The sequence below is a fragment of the Panthera onca genome, chromosome D1 (genome assembly GCF_046562875.1).
Source record: "Panthera onca isolate mPanOnc1 chromosome D1, mPanOnc1 haplotype 2, whole genome shotgun sequence".
NCBI lineage: Eukaryota > Metazoa > Chordata > Mammalia > Carnivora > Felidae > Panthera > Panthera onca.
Window position 1 is genome coordinate 63,036,859 of NC_138348.1, and position 13,634 is coordinate 63,050,492.

Below are 13,634 nucleotides of genomic sequence, written 5' to 3' on the forward strand. Positions count from 1 at the left end.
CAAAGAATGAGTTAAAAGTTATGCTACAATGGCTGTGCCTTGAGCACCCAAAATGTGTCCAAGGAAACCCAGTACAGTACCAGTCCCTTCTTTTGGTGAAGACAGGTTTTCTTTTGATGAAGAGACAAGATCATGATGGAAGAGATCCTCCCTCTTATTCTAGCTGCCCCTTCTTCTCTGGCAGTCAGGGCTCATCCAGAACATACAGACATCGGGGGAATCTTGCAGTTCCTTGCGGGTGAAATTCTATGAAAATGAACTATCAAGCCTTAAATAGGTAGTAAGGATCATATAATCTCTGCCAAAGAGGTGTGTGAAGGTCAGAGACATGCCCATGCTATCAGCCTGGTGAAGCAAAAATTCTATGGGTTAATCATATGTATTTAATTCAAATCTGTTTCATGAAGTGTAGATATTTATTTTAGGTGGTCCACTTCAAGCATTCTAACATTATAGAACTTCAGTAATGTTTTCCCAACTTGTAATTCTTATTAGATGCAATTCTGGTTTATTATGCAGGTTCACTTCTTTTTACTTTTCTGGAAACCTCAAGACCTTCTGTTTCAATTTACATGTTACATCTTTATCAATAAAAACATTTCTTTTGATTCAATAAGAATGTGCAAGGAACTGTGCTAGGTGCACGCTATGGCCTGAAAGTCTGTATCCCCCAGAATGCATACGTTAAAATCTTAAATTCCAAAGGTGATGGCTTTAGGAGGTACTTAAGTCATGAAGGTGGATCCCCCAGGAGAGGGATTAGTACCTTATGAAAGAGAGATCTCTAGACCTCTTCTAGCACGTGAGGAAACAGTGAAAAGGCACTCAGCTATGGTCCTCACTCAAACATTGTAGCATCCTAATCTTGGACTTCACAGCCTCCAAAACGGTGAGAAATAAATTTCTGTTGTTTATAAGCTCCCCAGCCTGTGGTATTTTGTTATAGTAGCCTAAATGAAATGAGACAGTGTGTTAATCTCATTTAACTTCACAAAAACTTAAAGATAGATACAATAAAGCTCTATGACAAAATGTCCCCTGGTAATAACTTCATATATGTAACATATGATATGTAATATGTAATGTATATATGTATATATATATATATATATATACATATATAATATATAGACATTATACCAATCAGAATTTCATATATATTATAACTCATATATAATTAACTCTCATCCTCTGCCTAATCCCTATTTTCAGACACACACAGAGATTGGACACTCCTCATTTTATGCAGATGGAGGGGAGGTTGGTCAATACAATGTCAGTCAACTCTGTTTGGAAATCAGAGAATCGAAATATGGGTCCCTAACTTTCCAACATTCTCTTGGTTCAGCAGGCTGAGACAAGACACGCCACATCTAAGTGCAGAAAGTTCCAGCGACCACATGATGCAGAATTGCCCCCATTAATATTTAAGCTGCAGTGGACTACTGCCAAAAGAGGGCACCAAATCAACGGTCAGAAGCTGGATGGGTTTTGACTGCCCAGGTGGACTCTTTAAACTTCTGGCCAGCAGGCTATAAAGGCTCACCCCAGTTATTTCATTAATGCAGCTGCTAGGTTTATATGATTGAATTTTTATGAACCACTTAACCTGTTATGGCAGGAAGGGCTCACTGTACTATATTCTCCCTATTACATATGAGCAAAGTGAGGTTCAGAGAAGGAAGCTCACTTTGTCTCAAGAGAAAGCAGTAGGGGATATACGTGGAAAATGAACTTGGATGAGTCTCGTTCCAAAGCCCACAATTGTTACCACTGCAACCATGGCTCCTAAATAGGACTGGCTCTGAGCATGTCCTGTGGGTCTGACATTGTGCTACATGTTTTATATTCATCATGCCACTTAATCCTTACAACCATACTATGTCACTGAACTAGTGTTTCCCTATTTTATAGATGACGAAACTGAGGCTTCTGTGGTTAGGCAACTCGTCCAAGGATTCATAGCTAGTGAATGTCAGAGACAGGACTCAAAATTTTACCTCTCTAGGTGATTCCAGAGATGTCAGGAAATATTGGATTTGGGCTAGATACAAGAGTTAAAGAGTTAATTTAGAGGCAGAACAAGAATGATGGCCTTTGCAAGCAAGCATGGAGAGAGAAAGAAAGGTAACTGTAACTGTCTTCCCCTTATACCCAAAGGGGTAGGAGGAAGGTACTGGAGGGGTACAGGAGCTTTGAGCCCATATTTTGGGCATATAGGTGGGACCCAGGAAGCTGACTCTCTGACCCATAAAATCAGAAAGGCCTTGGATATCTAGATGAAGTTCAGACACAGAAAACACTAAATTCGTCTTAGCATACAGTAATCTACAACACAGTAACACAAATACACAAGCTCAAAGTCCCTTCTATTTTAAATTGGAAATGTGAAAAATATCATTGACAGTCTTTTTATTGCATGTGTCATTTTTATTTATTTGCTGATTTTATTGAATACGAAAAAGAAAATTAAAATGCTTTCTGAGGGTCACCATAAACACTATTTTTTCTTGCACTGACTTAAGATTTAATCCTTCTTAAAACAAAACAAGCATGGCCACAATTATTTCCAAGGATCTCAACCTGCAATTAGGGTAGGCTGATGCACCTGCACCTATTTTGGCCAAGAAATATGCCTTGAAGTCCTCTGAGTGTTGTGCAGGCTCCGGTAGCCTGTGGGGAGGTAGGGTCTTAAACACAGCTTGGGGGAGTTAGACCAGCATCCCTGCTATGCCCTGTCAAGCTGCATCCATCGAATTAGGTTAAGAGTTAAGATGTTACATGATGTGACCAATGGGATCAGACGCAATAACACAACCTGTCAGCCAGTGCTTTCCTGACAATTCTAGGGAAAAGAGGTTGTCTGCTGGAGTGCTGAGGAGATAAGAGAGGCATTGGCTTGCGGGGGTAGGGGACGGGGCGGGGGGGGGGGGGGGGGGGAGGGGAGTGGGGGAGGGGCTGTCTGGTTCTTTATTTTCTACAGTGGTGCTTGGCGGGGAGGGAGTGGTGAATCAGTCTGTGCTCCCTAGTCTGACTTTATAGGTTTTGCTTACAAGCTACAATACCAAATGCCTTTTCTTATAGGACAAGAGTTGCAAAAACTTGCATGTAGTATGTCAGGTGCTAGATGGTCCCCCCGGGAGCAAGGGCAGAAGGTAAGATTTGTGAGGCCTTCTGTTTCGTAAGGATAAGGGAGGGTCACCTCAGCCAACCCTGTGCTCAGATAAGGCCATGAAATGCAACTGAAGGTTGAGGACAACTGGCACCAGCTCGGAGGGGATTGAATCGTGGCTTCTGTTTGTCGGCACTGGGGCCATGGGACTGGCCTCAGCTCAGTGCCGATGAATACTCTGATGTTGGCAGACAGGAACAGATGCAGCTCAGCTCCTGTAGGAACTGCATAGATGCCACCCTCAAACGCGTCTGCTAGGACTGACCTACAAACACTCCACCTCGCAGATATTCCAGGGGCAGGAAATTCGAACAGAGAAGAGATGTTCAGAGAGCATGTCACTCTAAATGTATAATCAGAGCTGTGATAAGCTCCAAATTTACAACAGGTCACTGGCAGAGAATTTCCAACCACTGGATGCTTCTCCTTGAGGTGTCTGCCCTCTTGCTCTACTTGAAGACTGCTGAAACACACTGACCACACACATACAGCCATAGAGGTGAACTAAAGACTTGATTTTGTTTGGGTGAATCATCCTGGATTCTCCTCATTTATCCAAGACCAGATGTAGACCAGTCCCTTTGAAATTGCAGAGGCAATATAGAGTGGCCACTGGGAAAATGGGTTCTGAGGCCATATACCACTTCCACTGCTTCCTAGATCTCTGACCTTGGAAAAATTACTTGAACTCTCTGTGCCTTAGTTTATGCATCTGTAAGATAGGGATGATATTAGTACCATTTTCATTTTAATGAGTTGGTATGCATCAATATTGAACAGTGCCTGGCACTTACATAGTCAGTGTTCCATAAATGTTAGCTGTTTTCTTTCTGCCTTCTTAAAAGGAAGTCTTGCCCTTCAGACTTAGAGTTTGTATTTGGTATATGTTCCTTGACATCTGGCCATTTCTCAAGGACTTTGGTTTGGAGATCCATGGTTTGGCTACTCCGATGAAATTTCTCTCTTTCTAGGTAGCTTCTGGAAATCTGATTTCTGGCATTAGCCTTCTAGGCAATCTGGCTCTCTGAATTCAAACATGGTTTTTACCATCCAAATGTCTGTGGTAGAGAACTCTTGTTCAATTCCATTAATTCGAAGGCTTCTTGACATGATTCACATCTTGGCTCCTTCCTCCCAGAAACTGGTCCTTTAGATTCAAAAGATCAGCCTGGAGACTTTCCTCCTCAGCTGACCTAATTCCTAAGGAATACACCAGGGGCTCAGTGAATATTTTTGACCACCTCTCCAGTCCCTTTTCTAGGTCTGGCTAACTGGTCTTGAATTGTTTTTAGCTTCCATTTTGTAAGAGTGGTGTCAGGGCATCTATTTGCCCTCTGGCTAGGGACAGTTTCCAAGAAGAGGGAGTCACCACCTGCATATCCTGGGCAACTCACTAAGTTGGCATTTACTTGAGTATGCCATGTGTCTCAGTAGGATCGAGTGACCTGTAGCCTATCACATCCCAAGCCTCAGCTCTCTGCCTGGTAAATCTGGGCAAATATATCCTCTTACATCCTAGAACTCTTCTTAATGAAGTGCTTTAGAAAGAGGTTCTCGGAAACACAATCAATAATAACAAATATTATATCCACGTGTTGGAGTCACAAATGGAAACTATGACCCTGAACAGTGGTTTTGTACCCTGTGCAGGTGGCAGAACACCTGGAAATCACACAACACCACGACCGTTACACAGCCCTCATACAAAAGATACAGTTAAACCCAGTATTGAAAGTGGGTATGACTTTTATGAGCAGAAACTATGACTAGATTGCTGTGTAAAAATGCAACAGAAAACCAGAGTAAGGTCATTCAAATCTATAAAAAAATACATCATGACTTAACACGATCACCTATTTCTGAATCTTTCCATGAACATCATTTTCAGCTTTTTTATTAATTTGATCACTGGCAGGTGCACATAGAAGGCCGAATGAGAACCGGTCTCGGAGGTTCAAGAGAAAACAGGGGTAGGAAAGTTTTAAAATGAAAGAATTTTATCCATTAACTTATTTTTTTTCTGTGAAAGAAAAAAAATACCCTGTTATTTGAGTTTTACAGAGACGTACTTTAGAACAAATGGAGAAACCGCAGTATTTGCGATCTTAGATCCCTCCAGCTCTTTAGAAAGTTGAATTGAAGGAAGGGAAGAGGATTACGACAACTTTCCTGTTAGTAATTCATTAATTCCACAACTCATTTCTCACTCTTGTGTTTCTACTCTGGTCTCTCCTTTCTGAGGCCACTCTAGTCCTTCGGGGTGGATGAATCCAGGGTCTTATCAAAGTTGTCTTTTACTGGCTACTCTCAGACTCTGGACCTCTGGGTTGCATGTAGAAAAGGACATTCCATTGGTCCTTCTTTGCTTTTCCAAAGATTCCCAGCATCTCTTGGTACAGCTAGACAAATGGGAAAGCCTGGGGTCATTTATATCTCACTCCCTGGACCCTTCTCTCAAGCAAGCATCCCTTTGAAGTTCTTTCATAAGTGCCACTCCCTCCCCCTTAGGTCATCTCTTACGTTGCTCCTTATAGCATAGAGTTGTAGCTTCCCTTTTATTCTTTGTTGGTCCAACTTTGTGTTTTCCTATTCAATGGAAATTAGAATTAGACTGGTCCAAACAGGTTTCAGTCATATCCCCACATAGGAACCAGGGAAATTCTGCTATTCTAAAGTTCCTAAAGTAGATTGCAATGCATAGGGATTCAGTAGCCAGTAGTCTGGTCAGTCCAGGAACCCAGCAACCCCCCAAATGGGAGTTCTACAAATACCTGATATTTCAAGAGCCCCTTCCTGAGAAAGAGGCCCAGGACTATTTCTTTCACTTTGTCATCTTTAAGCCATGCAGATTTGTTACCCTGACCACAACTCATTGGACAATATATGTGTACAACAGCTATAGACAAAGAGCTGTATTCTGGACATGAGACAGGCCAGGGACCTACAGCGTGTTTCACACAAGGACTTTTCCCACTAGAATGTCCCATCATGAGTAGTGACAAGCCAACTCAATCTGTCCCTTCTCCACTGGTTATATGGAGGTGTGATGCACTTCAGCATGGCACAGAAGTGGTGAGATAGACAGAAGAAGCAGAGACATCTGTAATAACTTGAGTGGAGGGCAAGGATTATGCCTCTTTCTGACTTTTAAGGACAGAAGACTGGCTACAGTCAGAGGTGGTTCTCAGCAGTTACAAAGGTATGGCAGGATGAAACAGTCTGGGCTATACATCTGGGTCACTATTATATGCTGAATATTGTTCCTCTTCTTCACTTCTTCAGGTTATTGCTCAGATGATTTTCTCTATTTCCTTACTCTTCCAGGTACTTTTAAAATAATTTCCCATCAGCGGAGGTAACTTAAATACCCCTCTCTTCTTTGCACCCTGAAAGAATGTCACCATCACAGAGATATACCACAAAATCTCCTTTGGAATTTTCTTTCTTAGACATGAGCTATGGTTGAAATCAAAGACTACAGTATGAAAAAGCACAGAATATCCGATAACTCTTAATGAGTTTCTGCTAAAATATGATATTGTATTTTCAGACATGCACTGCTAAATGCTGATCACTCTAAGCTAAAAAGGTTAACAGACTGTGAAATGCTAATACACAAAAAAGACAAATGCAGGAATATCTGCTGATAGCCAGTGTGGGGACCTATTTGAACCCCAGAGTTGGCATGAAGATTATTTTTAGCTGAAGATTTTTGAGATTCAACAGATGAAAAAAAAAAAAAAAAGCTGCCCTTCTTGGATCTTCCCTTATTTGACTAAAGGCAGAAACTTCTGAGAAAAGAAGACAGCCATAAATTCCCTCCTCAGGGTGGGTATGCTCTCAGAAGAAAGGCCAAAAGTAAATCTGCTGTGTTAAATCCTGTCTCCTGGGGAGTTTTAGGGTCTGAAGAAGACAGAAAGACCACTCATATCTGCAGAGACAAATATTATCACAAACTTTCTTATCTCCTGTTTGTCCTCTCAAAAAAACCCATTTGTCTTTCTTAAAGAAACCTATGTGATCTTCCTATAGAAGTTTCTCCTTCCCGCCTCTTTTCCATCCTAAATTAAGCACACAAGTCCCAATCTATAACTCTTTTCAATTACTCATCACCCAATTGCCCACGTATATGTGCTTTGCACACGTCTATAAACTTTTTCTCCTGTTAATCTGTCTTTTGTCAACTTAATCCATAAGCCCCAGGCACTAAACTGAGGATACAGGAAAATATTTTCCTCCCATACAACAAACAATGTACTTAAGTTTACTTAAATATAGTTCTTCTCATTTTTGATTGAAATCTATTAAGCAGAGAGGGGATTTAAGCAGAGAGGGGATCTGACCTGCAAGAATTTTTAAAGTGCTAGACCTTCCCTTTGCATTACAAATAAAGACTCAGTCCTCTCCTCAGGACTTCTAAGATTTAAAACAAAAACAAAAAACACAGGAAGAAAACCGATCCATCCAAACCCAGAAGATCTGCACTTTTAATGCCAATCTCCTCCACCCACTGTGATAGATCCTACTAACAAAAGTCTGTTGAGAACGCCACTTTCCAACCCACAGGGTTTTGCTCAAGACTAAAGAGAAGGGAAATAACACCCAGTTATTGCTTTTCCCTCCCCTGCTTGTCCACCGGCATGAAGCAAATCACAAACGCTTGAGCGAATAATAATAAATTTAATCATATATAAAATGTAATTAAAATGCATATGATTTTACCTTATTCAGATGTTTCCATCAATGTCCAAGAAGAAAACTATAACTCAAGCTTTCTTGTAAGCCGCAATACTGTTCATCCTGGGTATGAGAAAACACAGAAGAACATGTAAACTAAGAGACTGCCTACTTTTAAATGTGGTGATTCACAGTTTATAGAAGGGAACAGAGGAAGGGAAAATGAACAAGAGTACTTCATGGCAATGACACAGGACAGCTAACAGCAATAGCTTGCCTAAAAACCAGAAAGAAAACACACACACACACACACACACACACATCAACCCCTTAATAGATGGTTTTCTTGGATCTTTCTTCTAATGATTTCTGGGAATGTAGGCTGCTTGTTTGGAATTCTTGGTAGGCAGGGATTGCATTGCATTCTTGGTAGGCAGGGATTATATCTTGAAAGGGAGAGGAAAGAGGTTTTTATGCCAGAAATGCCTCGGTCAAACGTTAATTGCTCAGACTTTTATTTTCATCATGTGTATAATGAGGACAACAATACCTACCCCATAGCCCTGTGATAAGGATTAAATAGAAGACATGAAAAGTTCTCCCCACAGTGCCATACACATACTTAGCAGGTCCTGCCCAGGTATTAGTGCTTATTTCCTCTGCAGCCCCCTCCCCCAGCCTCTCCTTCTCTTGTAATTACTTCCAACACCTTTCCACAGTGTTAGCTTCATGGCATTTAACTTAAAAAGGGCGGGGAGGCAGAATATCTCAATGACTTCAAAACAGCTGCTTTAAAAATTGAAAAAAAAACCACAAGAAATGATACTTAACTTCACATTTAATAAGAACAGCTAAATGTATTCAATGTTTCCTATGCGTGAGGCTCTGTACTAATAATTTTATACCAATCATCTCTTTAGCCCTCACAACAGGCATATAGAGAGTGTAGTATTAAAAACCTGGGGCATGGAGCAGTGAAGTCCCCTTTTGCAGATTACACAGCCCTGCAGAGGCCGAGGTGGGAGCCGAGTCCATGTGGCTCACCTGGGCACACCCTCTTCACCACTTTATCACGTTAGCTTCACCATAATCTGCACCACTGGACTGCCATTCGTTCCAAATGATGCCCCACCTTCGTTTCGATTATTCTCTTCCCCTTCCTGCCCTCCTTCCCTCCTTTCCTTCTTTCCTTTCCCTTCAACCTTTGTTTTTAATCTACATTTAATTGGTGTTTTGTTTATTTTGTTCTTTTGCTTTGACAGACTGAGGTGGAATATTGATCACTGTAAGATAACTGGGTTCAGCTCTGGGGCCCAGCCTTTTCCTACTGTGTCATCTCAGATGAGCCACTGAATTTCTTTGGGGTTTTTGTCTCCATGAAATGAATGCAGTAGACAAGATGATACCAAGAGGCCCTTTCCAGTTTACTGGTCCTATCACTGGCTACTTACTTTGCAAGCAGTTTCAGATCATTCTAGCGTCAAGATGGTCATGGGTCCATAACAGTCATGGACTGTTAATACAGTCACAAGTTTTCTTGCTTTAGCTTAAGCTAAAATTCCAAATTTCTGGGAGGAGACATTTATATTTACATACACTCTGTAAAAAGCTTTCAAATGAAGACACTGATATTCAAAGAAGTTAGGTCACTTACATGAGGTCACACTGAAATGGTAGAGCCAAAATTTGAATCCAAGTTTATATGTCCCTAAAGCTCATGTTCTTTGCAATATCCCAAGCCTACCAGAAAGGACTGGATGGAAAGGTTAAATGACCCAAATTAGTCTCATTTCGGTTTTGACTTACAATTTAGAGTGGTAATGACAATAATAGCTACAGTATGCATTGTGAGCTTATTCTGCACCAGCCAGTGATGTCAGAACTTTACATAAATGATCTCATTTGGCCTTCCCATCATACCCAGTGCCAGGTACTGTCATCACCCTCTTTGGAAAGATAGAAAACAGAGGCATGAGGATTAACATTACTTGCCCAAGACACCGGGCTAATAAGTAGAGGATGTAGGATTTTTTTTTTAATCATGGCTTACTGTTTTAGCTAAACAATCAGCTCAGGTTATGATTTATTATGCTCACTGGCATGTGACAGTTATGATGCATTTTCAAGTTAATAACTGCAGTTGTGAAAACCAGACGAGAAAGTTGGAGGTTAGTGTGAAAGTGACCACAGAGACAGGCACCTCGTTGTTTGGTAATTCACCCACTGCAATACAGGAGAAGGATGTTTTTAGAAAGATTTGCCAGAGACTGTTGAGAACCTGCCTCCTGAACTGTTTCCCCATTAAAATCGCTGGCTGTTGTCATTCTGTCTGAGAACCGGGAAAGAAATGACAAAGTGAATTTCAGGGGACACTGTCTGTCAGTGAGGTGTGCAGCGTGCCCTTCACACTTAAGCAGTCAGGCCTACGTGCTGTCTACCTTGGGCGGAGGGAAACTGAGCTCCAAGGAGAAAGCAGGTAAAGCAAACATCCAAGAAAGAATCTCTATTTATTTAGCTGGGTCCAGATTTACTGGGAAAATGCCTTCCAGATGCATTCCAAACACAGTGGCATGATTAGGATGGAGAAGACAGTCAAGTTTATTTGGCTTCTGTGGGGGATTTGTTTGTATATGCTAATTGCATCATCGTTTAGCTTTATTTCATCTGGAACCTGACTGCCAAATGAGCGTATTGATTACCTGTCATGGATGCCTATTTCTCAATTAACAGCCATCAAGGCTTATAAAATCTCAACTCTGTCAAGACCCACGAGCAGATTTCAGTACAAGTGTGAGTGGTAAGGCAAGCCACCTTTCACTGAGCATCACCTACGAGGCCCACACCTACCAACCACATATGCTGGTTTGTTTAAACGTCACCACCCCCTTCTAAGGACATATCACCATCTTCTTATCTTTTAAGTGAGGAAACGGAGGCTGAGGGAAATGATACACCTTGTTTAGGGCTGCACAATTAGTAAGTGGTGGAGTAGGAATTCGAACTCATACATGTAACAATTTAAATTCCACAGGGCTCTCTGCACACACGGGCTGTGCAGCACACTGGCGATGCCATGCTACTTGGCCGGAAGTCCAGCTCTGTCACATACAGATTCCATGGTCTTGAGGAAGTTTCCTAACATCTCTGAGTCTCAGCTTCCTCATTTGTAGAGCGAGGGAAATCACAGTTTATAGATGATTAGTATTAAATGAACTACCACATGTACAGCATCGAGTGCCTGGGATAAGGAGAGACCATTATTCTACATCCTGGATGCTGTGACAAACAAACTATAAATCTTTGACCTTCAAAAATTGGCTGTAGGCACTTTGTACTTCCAAAGACTTTGCAACAATTCAATTTTCCTCACAGCAGCCTAGTGCTTCGGGTCAGACCACTGTCTCTCCCTCTCAGACTGAAACACGGGGACTCACTCTGCCAAAGTATTTTCAGCCCACACAATTCATGGTCCTCCTTATCACATCTGAGGACACACATGATAATGCTCTTTGTTTATTTACCCACGTGCTTTGAATACCTTAAGTTGACTACTCACAACAACCTAGCAATTTGGTGCTATTATCTCCATTTCACAGATGAAGGTGATATGGGCCATAAAATTGAGATGATTTGCCTAGATCATGTATTTGGTATGTAGCAAGATGGGAGATTTAAAGACTAATCGGAATGGATTCTAAACTTGTGTGCTTGCCTCCAAATCATGATATTTAACCGTGATTTCTCATGGGGTGCCTGAGTGGCTCAGTCGGTTAAGCGTCTGACTTAGGCTCAGGTCATGATCTCATGGTTTGTGGGTTCGAGCCCTGCATCAGGCTGTGTGCTGACAGCTCAGAACCTGGAGCCTGCTTCAGATTCTGTGTCTCCCTCCCTCTCCACCCCTCCCCTGCTCACACTCTGTTTCTTTCTAAAAAATAAATAAATATTTAAAAAATTAAAAAAAATAAAACATGATTTCTCCATGTCCCTCTAGTCAACTTTTATCCCTTTGGTGAGATTGAACCCATATATAGATCACTCCCCTGATTTTCATCTACTGAGTATGTATTTTACTGAGCCCTTTCTCCATTCCATTCTACTGGGTATTGTGTGAACAGGGATGAATACAAGTATGGTCTCTGCATGAAGCAGAACACTGAAGGGGCGCCTGAAGGGGCGCTATGCAATTACACACTTGATACATCCTAAGAAGAAAACGATCAAGATGCTAGGTTAGAAACAAACAAACAAACAAAAAGAGGGCAACAGGCCAATAGATGGCTTGGGGCTCTGTGAGGAAATGACATTTAAGCTGAGATGACAAGGGGAAAGAAGCAACGCGTGAAGAGTTGAGTAAGGGTTTCTGGCAGAAAAGGAGCCTGTGCACAGATCCTAGTCGAAACAAGAGCAGGGAACCAGAAGAAAGCATGCATGTCGGGGAGAGTAAGGGAGAGGGGTGGAGATAGGAGTAGGGGTTTGTGGAAGACGCTGGAGCATGTCACTCCGGGGCACAGGGAGCCACGATGAGATGCTGAGTTCTGAGTCCGACAGCACCTTGCGCAGCCCTTGTTGGTAGACAGCCATTATCCCACTGCATTGTCATCATATGCTTATCTGTGTCCTTCCCATCCAGAGAGCGAGCTGCATAGGAGCCTACGGCAGTGTTCAGGACAAAGCGGACATTTAGCAAATTGAACGAGTCAATGAACAAATTGCATCTGATAATGTTTCAATTTCATAAGATTCTTATTGAAAGACAGATAATAAAAAGGCTGGAGTAAAAAAAAAAATGGGGCACCTGGGTGGCTCAGTTGGTTAAGCACCCAACTCTTGATTTCAGCTTTGGTCGTGATCTCGCAGTTTGTAAGTTCAAGCCCCACATGGGGCTCTGTGCTGACAGTGCTGAGCCTGCTTAGAATTCTCTCTTTCCCCCTCTCTCGGCCCCTCCCCGACTTGTGTGCATTCTCTCTCTCTCTCTCTCTCTCTCTCTCTCTCTCTCAAAATAAACAAATAAACTTAAGAAAATAAACAAAAGGGGCTCCTGGGTGGCTCAGTCGGTTGAGCGTCCAACTTCGGCTCAGGTCATGATCTTGCTGTTTGTGAGTTCGAGCCCCGTGTTGGGCTCTAGCTCAGAGCCTGGAGCCTGCTTCGGATTCTATGTCTCCCTCTCTCTCTCTCTGCCCCTCCTCTGCTTGTGCTCTGTCTCTCTCTGTCTCTCAAAAATGAATAAATGTAAAAAAAATTTTTTTAAATAAAAAATAAAAAACTTAAAAACTTAAAAGAGAAAGAAAAGAAAAGAAAAGAAAAGAAAAGAAAGAAATGTGTGCTTTTGTCCCTGGCTAAGAATCAAATCAGATATCCTTACATATATATTTATATATATATAAAAATAGAAAGGCATTATATATTAATAATCGTAGCCACCATTAATCACCTGACACTGGGCTCAGTGCTTCCTATGCAACCTATTTGATTTTTGTGAAAATAAATATAAAGTAGTTATTGTTAATCCCAATTTAGAGAGAAAAAACAACATCAATAACAACAATAACAACATAACTAAAGTTTCTATAAATTACTCAGAGTGAAAAAAAAAATAGTACTTATAGTGTCACAATTGGAACCTAGGCATTTTGTTCAAAGTCTATACACTTGGTGACTTTCTCAAAGCTAGTTATCCTTGGACTTTTTCACAGTTTAAAAATATAAAACATAATATGTAAAAGTAAAGGTCATTGAAAATACATGAGTAATGGTAAACATCAAAAATAGAAACAATGCATTTGCA

General features: G+C 41.3%; 1 protein-coding gene across 1 annotated transcript in view; it reads right to left on the bottom strand.

Annotated features, from left to right (window-relative positions):
- The window catches only part of TENM4 (teneurin transmembrane protein 4), a 2,903,849-nt gene that overhangs the window by 1,386,394 nt on the left and 1,503,821 nt on the right, over positions 1-13,634 (bottom strand). The window contains exon 6 of the mRNA XM_078433056.2: positions 7,895-7,972. The gene's annotated coding sequence lies outside the window, so the exon portion shown is untranslated. The remainder of the gene's footprint in view (positions 1-7,894; positions 7,973-13,634) is intronic.